This window comes from Halyomorpha halys, unplaced genomic scaffold, assembly GCF_000696795.3.
Source record: "Halyomorpha halys isolate HHAL.00 unplaced genomic scaffold, Hhal_1.1 Scaffold157.1, whole genome shotgun sequence".
Classification (NCBI taxonomy): domain Eukaryota; kingdom Metazoa; phylum Arthropoda; class Insecta; order Hemiptera; family Pentatomidae; genus Halyomorpha; species Halyomorpha halys.
Window position 1 is genome coordinate 1,043,593 of NW_027114029.1, and position 20,675 is coordinate 1,064,267.

A 20,675-nucleotide genomic window follows, 5' to 3' on the forward strand; every position below is an offset into this window, starting at 1 on the left:
TTTTTATTTTATTTATTTATTTTTTTTATTTTAGTATGTATGAGATCATTCATCACTATTACCTATTGCCCACAACTGTGTAGCAGATTGTAATATCTATCAATAAATAAATCTATTGATTCAAAAAAAAAAAAAAAATAATTTACTCCTTCCTTCATCGATGATGTTTTCTACAGGAAAATAGTATGGAACTAGCTCAGAGCTATGAAAGAAATATGCTGCTCTATGTTTTGAATTACACTTTATTTTATAAATGGAATGAAACTCTCTTTTTTACAATAAATGGTTCTTTCCTAACTTCTTCTATTTTATTTCTATTTAATATATTTCCGTTTAAAAATATATACTAAATAAAATTCGTACTCTTTCCTAGTTTGATCCACATGCTTCATCTGCACATGCTGTTTGCACTGCACTCATTGTCATGTTTTAATTCTGTAGGAACTATATCGGATGTCTAGCATTTTCTATTGCCAACAGTAATAAAATAACATAAAAGTATAGTAGTGAACTATGAAAGAATTTAATAATTTACTAAAGAAAAAAAATAGACAGCAGTTTAGAGAGTGGAAAATCTTAAAGACGAACGTGTCCAGTTTCTCCTGATTCCAGGAGAGATACATTTTGTTAAAATGTATTCTTGGCTGGAGCTTATTTGATATTCGCACCTCGAGAACCCCTAAAATACTAATTTTTATAGCAACAGAGAATTAATTGTTAGAAATGTTTGCCCTCCAGTATTTTTTGTGAAAGTTGTGATGTGCGTACCACGATTCTTTTCTTACGCCGTCACAACATGAAATAATTCGTACTACTTAATTTTACACGTAAAATTAGATTTTCTTAAATATTTTTCTTCCAGTATTACATCATAACTCCTGGTTTTCAATTGTAATTTAAATTTAATTAGGGAAAATTCTACTACTTCCATAACCCTTTTTCACGTGTATTTAAAATTGAGTTGTATCTTCTTATTAACTCTTTGGAGAGTGAAAAGTATATTTATTTTTATAGATTTCGTCTGTTGATTTGCTCGATGAGCTTATAATTCGATATACCGAGAAGGTGGGGGAAGAGAACCGAAGATAAAGGAATATTATGTAATAATGAAATTATAACAAGGACCTCTTTTCAAAAAATTACATAAAATAAAAAGATAAACCTTCTAACTGAAAAATATTCAATAATGCTCCAGTTTCTATATAAATTCTGAATAAAAGAATAAAGACAACTCTAGAAAATGAAGTTCGGTGGACCCAAAGGATAAGAATATGCATATTCTGCGCAGTGTGCTCATGTTAGTGACACCCATATTGCCGCGAGGCAGTGTAGGAAATGAATATAAATAAAATAGTTTCTTTATAAACTGAATAATACTAAATTTATTAATTAATAAATTATACTGCGATACTCATGAGACAAAGCCTCCTAAATCATTTTCCAGCATGACATTCCTTAATTTCTTGAGTTGTGTAGTAGGCTAAGTGGACATTCCTGACCTTCACTGCTTAAGGGTCACGGGAGTTGAACCCGAATCCAAGGTTTCGTTAGTTATTCTTCTTATTTATTTAAAGATGATCTTAATCCTATCCCATTATATTCTTAAATAACGTTAATTATAATTATAGATTATTCAGTTATGACATTATTGCTAACTTATTAGTTTTACAAATGAATTTATAATCCTACATTTTCTGATTTTATGGTGGGTAATGACAAAGGATACTAGAAAAACATTGGAAAATTGAATTTAAAAAAAATCCTAGTGATTATACTCTCATTGGTTATCGAACATTATAGAAAAGAAAAAACATTATTTTTAAACTAAAATGTATAATTTAATATTAAGATTTTCAAAATATCTAAAATCATCTCTATGAACAATCAAATAAAGACCAAGGTGACGCTTAATATTACGGGCCTATGATGCTGCTGACCCTACTCTCCAAATCCTCAGAGAAACTAATTATCAAAATAATAAGAAGCTATATCAGAAAGCATAGACTTCTAATAGATGGACATTTTATGAGAATACCACTCCACTATTGACTAACTGGCATGACTCACAGCCTTAACCCATTAGACTTTAGCATGCTGGTGTGCTTCCATTAATCTAGAAAAAGCATTCGACACAAATTGGCATATTAATCTAATTTTAATATTACGAGGGAAATCTCAAGAGTAAGGATTTTTTTCTCAGAAATACTAAATACTGTTTCCTATAACATTTATTTTATTTTAAAGGTTGAAAATTTATTTTTTATTATTATATCAATCATCACATCGGTCGATGCATTTTTGAAGACGTAATAGTTTATCTATGCCCGTGCCATGCGAGTTCACTGCTATTTTCATTGAAAAAATCTTTTGTGTTGTTGTCAGAACATTGTCTTTACCAAAATTTTCTTTCAATTTAGGGGAAACATTACTATGTGGAGGGTTTGTGATTATATCCTACGTTGGTTGTTGTCCGAGTAGCAATTAAAACGTGAAATATCAAACACTTTTTCCCTAATATATTAGGAAAGAGGTAAAACATGGTTAAAGAAAATGCCTAGAGCTATATACAAAAATTAACTATTGTCTAAATATTATAATCTAAATATTATAGAACATAAAAATATTTTTTTCTATTTAAAAAAGTGCCAACTGCCCTAAATAATGTTGTTCTTACCCCTACCGAACATATCCGCTACCTTGGACTACATCTGGACAATCGTCTAGTTTAGAAAGAAAACTACACATCGATTTCGACTATTACAACACTTATTAGACAAACTATCTAAACTTCCAATTCTGATCTATATGACTGTAATAAGACCAATCTGGACTTACGGAGTACGAAACCTTCAAATTCCTCTACTATCCTTACAATCCAAAAGCCTCAATGCTCCTTACTTTGTCACAAATAAAATCATCCATAAAGACCTTAATGTTCCGTATGTAAAACCGATCTAGCCCGAACCTGATATCACTCCTTCCATTATAAACTCCCTAATCACCCCAAACCCACTAGTTTCTAACCTTGCTTCCTCTTGCATTTTTTACAATCCTCCGAGGCTCCTGAAAAGAAGATGACTACGAGACCTGCTAATGTAAAAACGTTATTAGAGTGCTACCAATGGGTAGTTTCTTTACACTCCGTTATTAACTTAAATCAAATTTACTGGATGTATCATCATGTACAGTTGTAAATGTCAATAAATAAATAAAAATAAAAAATCTACTTGTCATTATAATAAATCAACCCGATTGACCTAATGATTCTGAATTTCACTTGCAAATAACACTCGGATACCATAGTTTTCAGTTAAAGTGGTATAAGCCTACTTACGGTGTACTCATGAAATGATTTAAGATCTCTTTATTAAGTGAGCGATTGATGGTTTTGTAATCAATGAAAGGAATGATCTCCATTCATAACCTTGTATTCCATTCATAATACCCCGATCTCCGGCTGATTAAAGTTGATAAATTTGATTGACGCTGACAGTTGCGCTTACTTTTAGCAAGTTCCGTCATGACGCTAGTTATGCCCCGGCTTTGACTCTCCTCCAAGAGGACTCTAATAATACCCGGCAGTCGCTCTCCTCGTGACATGAGTGTATATACTTCACCAGTTCTCTGGCCAGGCATTTAAAGGTCATGCTCTGTTGTGTACTCGGTTCACCTCGTAGTCTTCTCTTCTACTAAGGTAACCTGTGTTTATTTATACGGGAACATTGTTTATGGCATTGTGAGTAAGTGCTTTAATAGTTGGCTTGCACTTGAAGTTCTAGCTAAAAGTGAAATCGGACCCATATTATTGGATTTAGTGCTTTATGATATAATAAAAAGGTTCAATTTTTAAACCATTACGGAACCGCTAAAAAAATGTATCTTTAAAATAAATTTGAGTCTGGGCCTTTTAATTTGATATTTATATATTCATTTCATATTTCATTTATCATATTTCTTTATAAATCTTTTCAACTTATAATTGTTTTAAACAATGTTCGTATTTTTTATTTAAAAAAATATATATCATGAAAACAGCTGCTTCACTAACATCATATTCCTCCTCCATTTTTATATTTTAATCATAATAATTTCTATCATATAACTTCTCTTATCTTAATGAAATATACTGAAGATCTATTATATGAAATAAGAAAATGGTCGGTTTAAGAGAAAAAAGTTGAAACCCCCGAAAAGTGCTCTCCTATACCCAACTCAATTTGCATACGAATTTTCATTCCTCTGACTACGGACGAGTTGTATAGATTAGCAAATCACATAAAACCACGAAATCCGGACATGGCGAAAGATTTACTGAAATTCATTCCCACTTCTATGGTATTGTTAGGCCCAGAAAATAACCATAAATACTGACTTTGATTTACTTGAAACCCGCATAACAGGCAGATAAATATTAAATTATTAAAAGTACTTTTAATAATATTTCTTGTTGCAAAATTTTAACATTTATAGTATAGCTGATTAAATATAACAGATTACTTAAATTTACATTCTACTGTTAACCATTTATCCAATGCAAATTTGTTATAGAATCAATATTGAAAATACTAAGAGTGATTTTATGGGGTTAACCTGTCAATTGGAAAGCTGATATATAGTTTATGTAAAATCATAAAACTAACTATTTAATAACTATTGTGACATTAAACTTTAATCAGATTGGCTAAACGGAAAACACACTGGGCAAGCGCCTGTTGTAACGTCAGTCCTTAGAGCAGACCTTTTATTTATGCGTTTTTAGTCATTCTCCATTTTATTTTTATCTTAGGCTTTACAACGGTATATTATAAGTCAATATTACTGTAAGTGAAAGTAAAATGTGCTGAGAAAATTCCAAGTTATATAAACTACATAAAGTAGGGAAGCAACTTACATTTTGGCCTGTACCAAAAACTTAAACATTATGTTTACGCTTAAATTAAATCTAAAAGAATAATTTAGTTTGTAATTATTTTAAATTTATCAAATAAATTTAACTTCAGTACATATTAATATTAATACATATGTATGTAAGATTAATATACATTAATAATTCCTGGTATAACCTATGTATTAAATTTTGTATTGCATTCTAATTATACCCAATTAGAAAAATCTGCACCACTACAACCCATGGAGGGTTAAGGGTGTAAGTTCCTTTGTAAGTAAATACAGTTACTAGACCAACGGTTGTGCAAGGAGATGATTTGGTCAGAATCACGCTCAACCGCTAGATTTTACCCAACTAAGCATACCGAATGATGCTCCAGAACTCACAGGGTTGACTCACGACCACGGCGTAATGGAAAACAATTTTCTGCCCTTCCGGATTCGAACTCGGGTCCTTAGAGTCATGCCTTATCACATTGACACCACATTCCCTAATTTATTATTATTATTTATTTTTTTTACCCAATATGGTAGATTAATAGCTGAGATTTGTTTTGTCTTATCTAAGGATTCTTCTTTTCTTGTTTAAAACGCATCCACTAAACCCTCAAAACATTTTTTGCAGGATTTAAAATCCAATTCCCCTTCAATAAAGTGCAAAAGTCTATTATTTTCGGGAAAAATAAAAGATAAAATATAATTTCTTGTAAATGATTCCGTGTGCAATTAAAGCGTTCCGGTTCACCGGAAAAGTGCTGTTAATTATCCATAATTTTGTGGTTTCTACGTTGTTGTTCAGTTTTTTTTAGATGGAATCTTATTTGTATCGCGTGCAAGTGGTTTCGTAATAAACTAATGTACCTGGTCTATTATTACTTTATCCTAATATTCGAAATTAGTTTCTATCCAACAACTCATTAGATACACTGTATTGTTTATAACATAGATACACTATAAATCTTCCAGTAATTTATTTTATTCTGTGTATCCATTTATTTCAATATATTTTGTTTTTTCTCAACTCTTGTTCTATTTCATAGGTTTTTTTTAATTCTACTTATTTTTTATGTGTATATATTATTCTTTTGTTACATAAATTTAGTACCTGGTTGTATCAGCAATAATGTGATGCATATAATATGTTTTTAGCATTGAATATGTATAATTAATTTAAATTATACTCCTTTTATAGAGGCAATAAAAAGTACAAATAGTATGCAATGATGCAAGTTTTGGAAACAGTGGACTTCTACTCTACCTTGGAACAATTTTCAATAAATCTGGCAAAATAGACCAAGAAATGTCCAATAGGATAAATAAAACAAATAGTATTTACTACCAGATATGCAACACTATTGTGGGAAAGAGGGATGTAGGTAAGGATATAAAGACCCATATCTTTAAAGCAATATATCTTCCAACACTATTATATGGCAGTGAAAGTTGGGTGCACCAAGACAAGCACATTATGCGTATGATTACGGCTACTGAAATGCAATTTTCGCGAAGAATATTGGGCATAACTAGGAGAGACAGGATAAGGAATGAAAGAATATGATGAGAACTTCAGATCCCCTCAGTAAAATCAGTGATTGAACACTGACAGCTCCGATGGTTATGGACACGTCTGTAGGATGGAGGAAGACAGAGAGCCAAGAAAATGTACGGAGGCGAGGTCGACTGGTAGGAGACCACGAAGTGGACCTAGAAGGAGCTATATGGAACATACCAAGCTAGGTCTGGAAAGAGGAAAAACGCTGGCTCAGATGAAGATGCTTGCCATGGACCAAGTAGTTAGAGGCTCCTCCGAGCTGAAAGGCACGAAAGGAGGATCAGAAAGAGGAAGAAGAATATGAAAGTAATAATATGTACAGAAGTAATACATATATTTATTAAAAGAAAAAACAAAAACAAATTGAAATTCATATTTACATTTTCAAAATAAATACATATTAGCAATAATATGTTCTAATATCTGGCATATAATAGCAAAGTAATTTATTCTCGTTTTGATTGGATTAGATTAGATTTTTATTCAGGGCGATCAACATCTAGGTTATTACACCCTTTTTACTTTATTTATCTTCTTGTCTTTGACATTTGATACTTGAATGTAGACTATTTCCTTTTTACACTGGTCGATGTTGGTGGATTATATTTTATTATAAAGTTGAGTTTCTTTCAGAAATTTTATTATTTTATCGATGGATTCTGTTGAGTTTTCAAGGGCCAATTCTCTTGTACGAGGAATTTTATTATTTTCGAGGGCTCGACGAAATGATGAGCATTCTTCAATTATATGCTTTATGGAAAATGGGGACTGACAGGTTTGGCATATAGGCTGCTCCTCTTTTGTGATTAAGTGATGATTGGTTGTGATGTTACGATTGTTAGTGGTTTTTATACCCAGGTATTACTCTTCTCTGCTATTATTACTTGCCTGATCAGCTGTTTTTTTTTCCCTTCCTGATTCCTTTTTTTAATGATGATCTAAACAGCTTACAATTCGAAAAATAATTTCAGGGCCTAACTTGGAAAAATTGAAAAGTAACCGAAAGAGTTCGTTAAAAATGTTTTGTATTCACTGGAGCAACGTAATGAATCATCGAATGTTGGGTAATGTATACTCATTGTGAATTTTAATTGAGGTAGCCTGCGAATTCCAGATGATGCTAGACTGCTTGGGAATTATTTCAGAATAATAAAATACCTACTTTTTTTTCTTTTTCTTTTTCTATATTTAATGAATACATTTTTATTACGTATAGTTTCAAGTGTTTAGTCAAATTTCTTTCTTAATCTGTGTTTTTAAAAATTATGGTCAACATAAAATATAAACAGTAATAAAGAAGGGATTATGGTTCACAAATTAATTAAAACTAACTAAGATGGCATGATAAAATAAAAGTCTCAAAATTGGAAGAGATGGAATTTCTCCTCTAGATTAGAGGAGAGTGGGCTAATTCGCTTTAAGTGACTATTACAAAACTAAAGGTGTATGTTCAGATTGATGGTGTAAGGGTAAGATTGATGAGTTCTCGGGATTTTTTTTTTTAATTCGATCATACAAAATTTGGAGAGGGAAGATTTTGAGTGCGTTGTATATCGTTTATTTTACTTTTTTTTAAGCTGGAAAATTAAAAAACATGGCTTAACATGCTTTCTGCTAATTATGAATCGAAAGAATCATCTCATTTACAAGAAAGCATTACTCTGACTGATTATTATTGAGGTCTTCACGATTCCAGTCAGTCACGTCAGTCTGGCTTATGAATGAAGACTGTCATTATAAATGACAATCTTAGGTTTCCTTTAAGATAATTTTTTTTTGTTTTTGAACTGTAATGAAATAGAAAACAATACAATTTTTTTACATGTTTTCGGTAGAATACATATATGTTTTAAATCAATATAAATTTAGAAATATTAATGTATTTTTCTCTGGCATATTACATCTACAATGTTGTTGATTTAAGTTGGTAATTTTTTTTTTTATTCGAACTCTGTTTCTATCTAACTCTTAAATAATGAACTATTGTATTATTTCGACGCCTTTTGATTCTGTGGTTCCACCGTATCAGCTTGATGAGGATAAAATTTAAGGCTGAAGTAAAGTGGATTTTTGTATTAATTTAAAAATATAAATTTATAATATACTTGTGATAACAAAAATATGACATTTCATTGTCTTAGAGGGACTTAAAACTAATGCTGGTTAATTAATGGCTAATTAATGTTGTTCTTCCTATAAAAACAGACGTTAAGCTAAGTTTCTATTAGAATCAATATTGAAAATACTTAAAATGATTTTATGGCGTTGATGGTGTCGACTGGAAGCTAATTAAAAAAAAATTAAAATCTATACTGCTACAACCCATGAAGGTTGTGGTCACAGGGGTTCAGTACTTTGTAAGGAAGTACTGTTACTAGACCAACGGTTGTGTAAGGAGGTGATTTGGTCAGAATCACGTTTGACCGCCAGATTTTTACCCAAAACATTTTTAAAAAACAAATTTTTATCCAATTTATATGTGGCTGGATGGACCCAAAGAGGGCTCCAGAACCCACAGGGTTGACTCAATAAGACAGTTGGACAGAAAACAATTTTCTTCCCAGCCGGATTCGAACCCGGGTCCTTGGAGTCGGTAGTATCACGTGTTACCACGGTGCCACCGCGTTCCTGAAAACTAATAAATAGGTTAAATAATATAAAGTAAAAACTATTTAATATAGTGACGAAAGCATTTATCAGATTGGCGAAACGGAAATAAATTACTGCGCATGGCCGCGCTTGTTATTTATGTGTTTTTCGTTATTCTCTATTACCTTCTTCAACTTTATATATTAAGTATTATTTTTGATTTTTAACGGTATATAATACATCTATATTTCTACTCTTATTATTAAAATATTTTTCCTTTAATCTCTTTAAGTTAATTATCAAATCCTATAGTTTATATTTATTCATTTTTAATAAGCAATACTTCCTCCTACTATATATCCCATATGTAGGTAAGTGAAAGTCAATACCTTAGTAATGAATTATATCATATAATATAAAGAGCAGCGCTTTCAAGAGCTTATCAGCTAACGAGCAGATCTACCATCTATCGTTCTGGTGCTGATAAAGATCGTCAACCCAACTTGGAAGGTCATGATCATCGAGTGAGGATCAGCCTGCGACCAACGAGGTTCGTCCTTCGAGTAATCAGCTGTGGTCAGTTCATAACACCGGTTCTCGCTATATTAAAAAAAATAAAGAACTCCGTTACAATTCTTTTTTTAAAATGTCTTTAACCAGCATTAAGTTTGTTGTTTACTTGCGAAATGGCTTGTTTATATGTGGCGCCTAATAACTATCTGCGTTGTTTTTTTTTTATCTGAAGGAATATTTTCCAGTATGTTTTAGGAAATATTTAGCGATAAGTTATATGTGTTTTATGTATTGCACGTATACGAACAATATGCATACTCTTTGACTGAATTATTGTTTGAAGGAAAACTTTAAAACAACACGTGAAAGAAATTTACCTATTTATTATAAATTATTTTTGTGTTTTTTTTTAAAGACGAGCTATCCGTAAAAAAAAGAAAAAAAAAAGGATCGAGTTATTTTTTATTTCGTCTTCTGTATTTATATTATTTAAAAAAACGGATTTAAAATAATTTTTTTCTTTTTAGAACTAATATATCGCAAAAAATGTTTTAATTAATAGTTATAGCCAAGATATATTTAACGTAATTTTAATTTACAATTAGGATGTCCGACGCTTTGGCTATTATGTCATCAAGACACTGTAACCATTCAGAAAAATATAATTCCATTACACCAATTCCAAAAAAAATAATATATAAGAGGAGAGTAAGTAAATCAAAGTAATTATAGGAGATATATCACTTACGTCTTATTTTTTGTATATTTATCAAATATACAAATAATGTGAGAATACATTTTTAAATTGAGTCCATCCAACATGAACATTTCAACCAATAATAAGTTTTTTTTAAAAAAAAACTAATGTCATATTCGTAATATCCTTAACTGGTACATTATTTTGGTGAAATCAAAATATACATAAAGCATTGTAGAAACAAATACCTTGTACTGCAATAGCTCCAAAATATATATTTGTTAAAAAAAAAAATTCACTTACGTAATTAAAATTATGGTGAATATCTTAATCCAAAACTATTTCATACATTTTATAGTAGTTTTTATTTCACCTATTGCAAAATTAAAACGATAAGATGCTCGGGTTCTATCACACTTGATCCCGAACAATTTTCTTTGCATTTTTTTCTTATCAGACAGTGTTGACCATGATTTGGATTAAACATAAAATTTTAGGATTCCTGTCTTCATTAGTAATGTAGATAAATTATGAAATTGAAATCAAATATTGAATCTCAAACTATTTTTCATTTTACCCAAGCCTTTTGAAGGCAATTTTTGAATCCACCCAATTTCCTTCTCAATATTTTTGTTAGGTTCATTCTCACTTGTGTGTTTTGAATCGCTAAAATATTCTTTTGCGCCTTATTGTGTATAAAACGTAAAATATAATAATGGAAAACAACTGAGTGGTGTATTATAAAACTTCGTATCAATGACCCAGCTTCGAATAACCTTGAATTTTTGTTGTAAACATTCTGTTTTATTGGGAAATATATTTCAAAATAGGACAGCTGCGACGAAAAGTGATTTTAAACTTCACAAAAACTGTATTGTCAATTTTTATATTAGGCAGTTATCTAATGAGCAACGCAGTAGGTTCGAGTAAACGTTCTTTAAAATGCTGAAGTATTGTCTATGAAATAAATAAAAATCTAAAATAAATAAATTAATTATTTTTAAAAGTATATTAAATTGTTAAAATTTAAAAATGTATTTATTTAATAGAAAGTAAATTTTAAATAAATAATTATTTTGTTGGTCATTTGACAGTAATTTTCTATTTATACAAGGAGTCAGTTACCGAAGACAGTTATTGGTAGGAAAAACAAAGTGAGACTCTGGTTTCAAAACCTCTAACAGATATTTCGATTTTAGCACTTTTTTTTCAAATTTTTATTTCATGGGACCATCACATAAATACAAGTCAACCCTCCAGTTCGTGTTGGAATTGGTGCGGATGCAGTTCCTAGGTTGCAACATCTTAAGCATCAACTTACTCCCTTAGCTACAGAAGTTGTTATAATTTTTATTTCTGGTGGGAATCGGAGCTGTTACGAAACCATGCCTACGTCCATTAACTATGATACTATGGTTTAGTTAGTAGGAAACTATTCCTTGAAGTTCTCTTGCGTCAACATCCTGTAGTGACCTTAACACAGTTTGTGTTTCGTGTTATCCCACGTGGCATCTATCTGTATAGTGATGTTTTGGTATAACATTATATGAGGTCCATTATATTATAGGAGTATGATCAATCAAAACCATAGGACGGTTCTCATGGCTGTTGTTTTTCACTGTCCTGCTAAACTTTAAACTAAAACTTCAAAATCAATATTCTACAAAATCAAAACATTTTTACCATTTTACATTTTGTTTGTGTTTGGCAAAAACCTAGCTGCGATTAATTTTCGTTGTAGTTCAAAGTTTTGAAACTTGGTTTAAGTTTATATTAGTGAAGAATATTCATAGGACAGTAGTCTATTTTGCTGATAAAACGTTTTGACGTAAAATAAAAAAATGCATCCAAAAATTATAATCACGATTTGATAACATTCTCATAGGCAAGATAAAAGTAAGGTTGTTAGTTTTTTCCTGGAAACTCCGTATTTATTTAACTTGATGATATGTAATTATAACTATATTACTTGTTTTATATTAATTTAAATTACTCAGTAGTTTTATTTATTCTTTTAATTGCGATTTTCTACTTTATGAATTATTTAATAATTCAGAGTCCTTGATGTTGAATAAGAATCAGACATAATAGTTTTATTATGGCATAAATTTAAATTACAAGTATCTCATTATCAACGACGTATTTATTTTAATATCATAATTTATTATAATTTCAGAGTTAGTTTTAAAAATGAAACGAGTTTTATCATTAAACAATTCTAGGAAAGATTTTCTTATAAATTTCTAGTTGTTATAAATAACACAACATTTTAAAATATGTTTATAAAGAGAAGCAGTCTTTGAAAATCAATATAAGTAGTACTGACAGATTAAAGTAAATTTAATTGTAGGTGTATTTTATATAATAATTTTATTATTAATCTCAAAAAAATCTTATTTTCTACAATAACATTCTTATTTTCATCCATATGTATTGTTGAGATTTATATATACTACCTTGACACTCTTCTCATAGACATTATGTCTGTTTTGTTTGGATAAATTACATTATTAATTTCAGTAAGTTATATTGCTTAAGTTGTATTCGTGATAAAGTACGAGTAAATGAAATAAGTTAATCACGATGATAAAAAGGAATATATAAGATATTCACAAAATTATATATTAACTTTATAATTAAAGAATAAATAATTAAATTTCGCTCCAAATTTGTTTCTATGGCTTAAAATTGAAGGGGCAACTACGAAATGAGTTCACCTAGTTATACAAAAGAGACTTATAAAACCTCTAAAGTTTTTATAAAATTGTTGGAAAGTGTCCTAATATTAAAAATCTACAGTTTTGTATGTTTTTATTTTACATACATTATTTTATATATTCGGTTTATGATTTTTCCATACAAGTTGTTTTAACCCTCTAATCCGGAGATTAATATAAAATTGATCTAGTATCAATTTTAGGAAATATCATTCATTACCATTGTTTATATATGCGAAAAAGTTATTTCCTGGATGGTACTATATTTTTAAAAACTGCTCATACTTTAGATTTTCTTCTAAAATGATATATCATCAATTTTGAAACGAAGTACCTTATAGAGATCTCTAAAATAATAAAGTAAAAAAATAAAATAAAATAAAAATACGCTCCCTTGCACACAATGAATTTTACGGCCTGTTTTCCGCCGGAATTAGGATCCGGAAATCGTCAGTATTTGAGAATTTAAATTTAAAATTATATGTAAAAACAAATTTTTAATTAAATAGATGTTAATTATTTCATTTCAGTGGAGCTTTGCAAATAACGGAATTAAATATAATGCTGGTCTAGCCCTAGTCCCAATCTCTGTATAATTCTTCTTTTGATTTGTAAACCTCTTCTCCCACTAAAGCATGGATATCCCTAACAGTTTATCATTTTCTCTTTGTCCACTTTAATATTTTGTTACTTCATGCACTTAGTAGTTACAATCGATAAATTAACGTAGATAAATGCGTGCTAGTTTTACGCTAACCCAGCAAGGCACCGTACCCGGCACAAAGGAAAAACAATTGGACACTCCAAGAATATTGTCCGCCGATTATTTTCCGGCTGGTCTACTAGTTGTTGGGCGGATTTTATCCGGTCTGTAAAATTCTTAGCGTGTGTAAACCTCCATTCATATCATGTAAACACATTTTTTCTTCTGGTCGGTAAAATTCATATAATTTGCCATAGGTGTAAATAGAGATAAAAACAAAAGAGAAATAGTGTATTAATAATGGCCAATGTTCTTGGCAAACTTTTTATGAACCATTCTACGGTGTATTCTGATTAAATTGACACCAGTTTTTCTTACTGGTCAGTTACTCTCATCGCGTGCTATTTTTGTGTCATTCCGCGAAGGGATATCTTTATAGCTTTCCAAGTACATATAATTTCCTGAGTCAGATCCCACAGCTCTCGATGTTTGGGAGCGATCGAAATGATATTCATGCAACACGCCAGTTACACTGTAATAACACGGCTGTTGCAGTTAAATGTCGCTAAAGTTACATTAACTGCCAGTTAGAAATTATTTCGGTTTCTAAACTAGTCCTTTATTATGTATACTTTATTATACTTTCACCCTGTTTTAGATTTGTGACTTGGCCGATAGGGAAGAACAGTTAGAGAGATCTTTCTTTTAACTTTGTTAAAGGAAAAACTACTTGTCCCAACGCCAGTAATTATTTTTGAACCAATTCTCAGTAGAAAAACAAACACCTAGAAGTCCGTTTAGAGTCGATAAAAATACCTACTTGTCGGAATAGTTTCCTTGAATAATTCCAGTTCTGAAAACCCTGGAACTATTAGTACAAGAGTCCATGAGGAGCAAAAATTCAGTTATTTCTCCCCAATATTTTATTACTTTAATGAAAACTATGTATAATTACTAGTCAAAATTGATGAGTCCGCCAAGTATAGGTAGGGGGAATAAAAATAGTGGCTGTTTTAAAAAGGTAAAAAAATATATATTTTTTCTTCCAGACCGCCACATCTTTAAAACTTCCTATAACACTAGAAAACCTAATGGAATATTTTTTAAAGTAGAATAAATTTGCTAAAATATATCCCCTAATAGAGCTATTTACGTGCAATAGTTCTCGAGGTACAGTTTTTTAAAAGCCATATATATCAAAATAACGAAAAATCAGTAATTTTAAATTAATTTTAAGAAAACTATATCTCTCAAATCATTAGACGTAGATATGAGATCTCTATTAGCACTCATATAAAAGCTTCTTCAATGTAGCTTTGTGAAAAGCTATATCTCGGGAACTGTTAAACGTAAACATTTCTATTAGGGCTTTTATTTTAGATAATTTACTCTTCTTTAAATGATGAACAAGTAGATTTCCGACTGTTGTTGGTAGCTTTAAATATGGGGGACTCCGAATGAAATATCAATTTTATTTTAACGTTTTGAAACATCTGTAATTTTTTATTCCCCTATAACTATAATTGGCAGACTCATCGATTTTAACAAATAATTATACAGTTTTATTATTAACATTAACATGTTAATCATCGAATTCTTTCATAGTCCTGTTTGACTATTATCCATTTTTTATTAATTTTTTTTTCCGTAACCTCCTTTATTTTATATTTTGTTAATACATACATACATACATATTGCATGATATATGTATATCAGTGAGATATTGCCTTGATTATATGCCTTACATGTATTATGTAATATGAATGTGTGTATTAACTAAATATAAAAATTCATTATTTTTAATTAAAACTAGGGTGAAACAATTGAATTTTTTTCCCTCTTTGAATCTTGTATTAAAATGATTTATGGGTGCAGGGTGCAAATTTTACACATACTTTTTCGACTCAAATATACTACGCCATTTATTTATATATATAATGTATAATTAAATAAATTAAAACTATTATTATTATTATTATAAAAGATCGTACACACCTGAGGCTAATTGTTTTTTGAGCAATATTATACTCGACGTGTCAATCTACAATCACGTGATCTTTAATATATGCTAGATATTACCCTCAGTGAAATATGACATGCCGTAAATGCCAAGTTAAAAAAAAAAATCCCTTCAGTCCATTTAATTTTGTTTGTTTAAAATAATCAACCATCTATTATTGTTTTTAGTAATACAAAATAATACAAATGAACTATGAAAGAATTTGATTTTTAACTAAATGCGAAAAGGATTTTCAGCAACCGCCTAAGACTGACAGGAGAACATCGGAAATTGCCGAAAGTGCTCAAACTCTTCCGATCTCATTCAATAGTACACAGCTTTATATTTGTCAAACTGATATATTAAGCAGGATTAATTTCATTTCCAGGTGGTAAGTATAAGTTGTGATATTTGTACGCGTACTATATTTGTTTATATTTGAGAAAGTAATATTTTATAATAATATTACCCAGGTACGGGCATTGGGTGTCTTATACTACCTCAAGGCCCTTCAGTCCATATTCACAAAAGAATTGTATATATATTAACAAAAATGTAGATAGACAAATGGTCGATATAAAAGAAATTCTTAAGACGTCAAAGTTATGTATGCATACTTCGCATAGAATTATCCATACTCCATCGTATAATTAACTACGTTAAAGAGAGGGAAAACGTGGAACTTTCGAGAATTGACGTCAATGAACAAACTTAAGTTACGAGTTACAAGGCCTGGGAAAATAAAAAAAGTATCTCGGCAAATCTTAGAAGAATAAAATCTACATACAGATGTACCTTATTATCATCGCTCTGTTTTTAACAGATCGACCAATAAAAACAAGTTATTTAGATCTTTTTAGCTCTAATAGCTCAACAGAGAATAATGGCAGAGAAATTATCTTAATTGTTTTCCCTGAGATTAATTATTCTCTCATTTAAATTATTTCTTTTGTTGAAAGAATAATGAATATTAAAAAAATATTATACCTCTCTATAATATAGTTAACAACTAGTTATTTGCCGACGTTTCGCTCAATTCAAAATAAAAAATAGTATCCCGGTAAATTATAAGAGAATAAAATCTACTTAAAGATGTACGTTATTATCACCTTCACTCTGTTTTTAACAGATCAAACGATAAAAACAAATTATTTAGATCTTTTTAACTTTAATAGTTCGACAGAGAATAATGGTAGAAAATTGATCTAAATTGTTTACGCTGAGATCATTTATTTCTCTCATTTAAAATAATTATTTTGTCAAAAAAGTAAAGCTTATTGGAGACGAATATATATATATATTTTAATAATTTATTTATTGTTATTTACAACTGTATACACATATATACAAGTAAATTTGCTGTAGGTGACATAGTGACATGATACAAACATGTGGAGAATCTACCCACTGATAGAACTCCAATAACATTTCTAGAGGAGAAGATCTCGAGGCCATCTTCTTTTCAGACGCCTAGGAGAATTATTATTTAATGAAGGAGAAGCCAGGTTAGATCCAAGTGGATTTGGGTGGTTGATTGTTATGGAAGGAACGGTATCTGGATCTGGCCAAATCGGCGATATATGGAACATTGAGGTCCTGATGGATGACTTGATTTGTGACAAAGTAAGGAGCATTAAGGTTTTTATGAAGGATTTTGGACTGTAAGGATTGGATTCTGGAGGAATTTTATGGTTTAGTGGAGCACCAAAGCTCAACTCCGTATGTGCGTATGTATATAATATAAAAAAGTGTTTAGTGACCACCTTGCAATATTATATTTTACTTTCTCAACTAGTTGAAAACTTGAAGCCTGAATATTACAAAAAAGAGAGAAAAAGGAAGCACAATATATTTATATATTTTTTTTTCGAATTGCTCTCAACTGAAAGCCCTGATGAAGCTCTACAAAATGGGGCGAAACTTCGAAAAATAAGTAGTTAGCTATTTTTTGTTTTTCTTTTGACCGTACCCCTTACTATCTCCGTAATTCCTATAGATTTACGACTATGTTATCGATTGAATTTAGCGTCAGAGGAGTTGGAAAAATACGCGTTATTTTTTAGATTGGTTGTCCCTCGATTTATGACCGAGTAGAAAACATCTTTCAAAAAGTTTTTTTATTGCTCTCGTCGTGTTTCGCGGTAGTTCTATTTCTGCCCCGAAAGGGCTGGTAAACAAACATTAGGCAGTTGGTTCCCAATGTGGGTCAGGGAGGGGAGTTAAGTAGGCAGTATATCAGCGCAGCTCTTCTGATGAATTTTATTTACGGCCTCAGAGCCAAGCGCGTGTCCGTCGGCCTTGGGCCCCGTATCCTGGCTTTTGTATTGGATCGCGAGTATCGGCTTTTAGGATAAGATAACGGAATATGAAAAGAAAAGCCATTAAGCCATGTTGTAAATTAAAAGGGATTATTTAGAGGCTTATTAACAGGGTTGTGCTGCGAATCATATTGATAATACAAAAAGGAAATGTCTGTATATCGTTAGAATTGAGCATTTTTATAAACGGAGAGCTGTTTTAGCCTTATGTATTAATCTTACACCATATTGAAGAAATTATTATGATTAAACGTTAAGTTAAAGCCCATTCAGTTTTTCCTTTCACCTGTATATGGAATATTATGGGGAAGTAATATAATCGATTTTTTCAAAAATGGCTCTATCGATTTTGATTAAGCTCCATGTATCGATGTAATCGATGTTCTTTAATCGCACATAGGTCTTAAGCTCATTTATTTTAATAGGGCTTAGTTGCGCAATTTTCAAAAAACTTTTCTTTTACGTTTAATTTTGTTTATTTGAAAATTAAATTCAACATTTATGCATGTAGAGAAATTTTAGTATTTTGAGTCTACGGTAACACGAAAAAATGAAATTGATGAGGGAATAAAGGTGAGGAAACTTGTTATTTTTTATTCCAAAATTGATTGGCTCGCGTCTTATATTCAGAAAGTTAAAATTTAGAATTTACAGAACTATTATTCTTCGTACTGTTCTTTATGACTGTGAAAAGTGGCATCTTACACTAAGAGGCGAACAGTCCCTTAAGGTTTTTGAAAATAAAGAATTGCATAAAATATTCATACTGAATTTAGAAGGCTACACAATACTGAATTGAGTGGACTATGCCCGGTAAATATAATTCTGGTGATAGCATAGCTTAGACATAGTAAAGAACGTTTCCTTTAAGATTTTTTATACACTGATCCGACGGGTAAACGCTCGAGGTGTAGGCTGAAACGTTGGTGGGAGGATTGCAATTGATCTTGTGGATATAGGTTCGCTAAGCCGTTTATTATTACATACAAAATTCGTTCATAATTTTGTTATCCTTAGTTTTTATAGAATTGTTTTGTTGTGGAGCTTATAGTTTTAAAAACTGAGAAAGTTTTTTTGCATTCTATATACAAACTAACTACATCTCGAATGTGATTCAGCACCTAACAAAAAACTTTCAGATCCGTTTATAAAAAAAATTACATGATTTTATTTTCGACAAATCCCTTATTGATTGAATTAAAAAGGAAGCACAAACAAACCTTAAAAAATATAATAAATTAAAACTTTTTAGTTGATTTAAAGCCTTATTTTTTAAAATTAAAATCTCAAGTCCCACTACTTGTGGATTCAATCACATAAGTTTTTAGTTTGCTTAGCCAAGTGCGTTTTGTCCATGTGCCGTTTGTTGTAAAATGAAAATTAACCAAGATTTCAACAAAGCACATGAGGTTTTCGAACCCATGATTTTTTAAATATTTATAGTTAAGTTTTTGCAAGAAGGCCTTGTTTCAAATGTGGACGAAAATTCAAGGTTAATCTAAGCTGATTTGACCAGTCGATTTAATGGAATCTAGCATTCGTTTTTTGTATTCTGACAATTTTCTGTTAAGATAATGTTAAAATAAAAATTACTTAATAATTAAAACTAAATTTGTCATAAAATGTTTACATACTTCAATTCTTTTATATATTCAAAAAATAAATTTTAAAGGTTTATGATTAATATTTGATAGTGCACAGTGTGGCATTTAAATTCAGAAATACGATTATATTATTGTTAATTAATCAAGAAAAAAACTGAATGATTCTCAGGAATAATTAATAATTAGGGCAAATTCCCAAGAAGTGGGACATTGGCAGCCAGTTGGTCGTGCTTGTGGCTGATTTAAAATAGGATTGTCTCCTACCCACTATCATTAAAGCTCTGCCTATTATTAATCCACTATTAATGAGAATGTAGCATTTTTTTTATGTGTTCTTGGTTTGTTTTGATAATACAAAGAAGATTAATTGATATTTGAAAGCATTACATTGCTCATCACCTCATGTCTGTTGAACCGTTTACTTGATAAACTTCTAAACATCACAATTACCTAGACAATTATAAAGGAAACCTTTAATTGGGTTCTTTCTGATGGCGATGCACCTTAGTCATACCGATCTAAGAAGTGCATACCATACTTTTGTTATTAAACTTTGTTTCCGCATATGAATGATTTTGTACGATATATTTCAACCGCTTATAATTCTTTATATATTTTATATGTAAAATGCGTATTACTAACTCATAGAGCTCGACTGATGGATTTTAGTCAGATTTTTCAGAAAAAAAAAATAATATAACTATATATTAAATTAATTATATATAACTTTATTATTGATAAATTCTTGGCTATGACGGTTTTCCTAATTTCTTATTTAGGTTTTTCCAAAATCTTAGAAAAGACTTTTATCTACTGAATCTCTAAAATATTATTGAGTAAAAAAATATGTTCGGAGAAATCAAAAATTGACTAAAAATGTGTTGGATGATGCTTGAAAGGAGGAAAAAAAATATAAAAAACAGAATGAAAGTAAATCCTGTGTTTAAATATTTTTTCTTGAAAAGGTAAAATAAGAACTAAATTTGTAATTTTTTCTTGATTATATCTTTAATAATATATCACTATTATATATTATTGATAATATATTACTATTATATTGCTATATATCGCGGTTAAATAATTTAGCCACATCTGC

The 20,675-nt window shown here is 30.1% G+C and overlaps 1 protein-coding gene across 3 annotated transcripts in view; it reads left to right on the top strand.

The window, feature by feature from the left end:
- plx (PTB_TBC1D1_like and TBC domain-containing protein plx) overlaps positions 1-20,675 on the top strand; it is a 142,266-nt gene that overhangs the window by 59,304 nt on the left and 62,287 nt on the right. The window contains exon 1 of one of the 3 annotated variants that reach the window (XM_014417454.2): positions 3,591-3,694. The exons of the other annotated variants lie outside the window; for them this stretch is intronic. The gene's annotated coding sequence lies outside the window, so the exon portion shown is untranslated. Of the gene's footprint in view, positions 1-3,590; positions 3,695-20,675 lie in introns of those variants that run through there. 3 annotated transcript variants of the gene reach the window in all.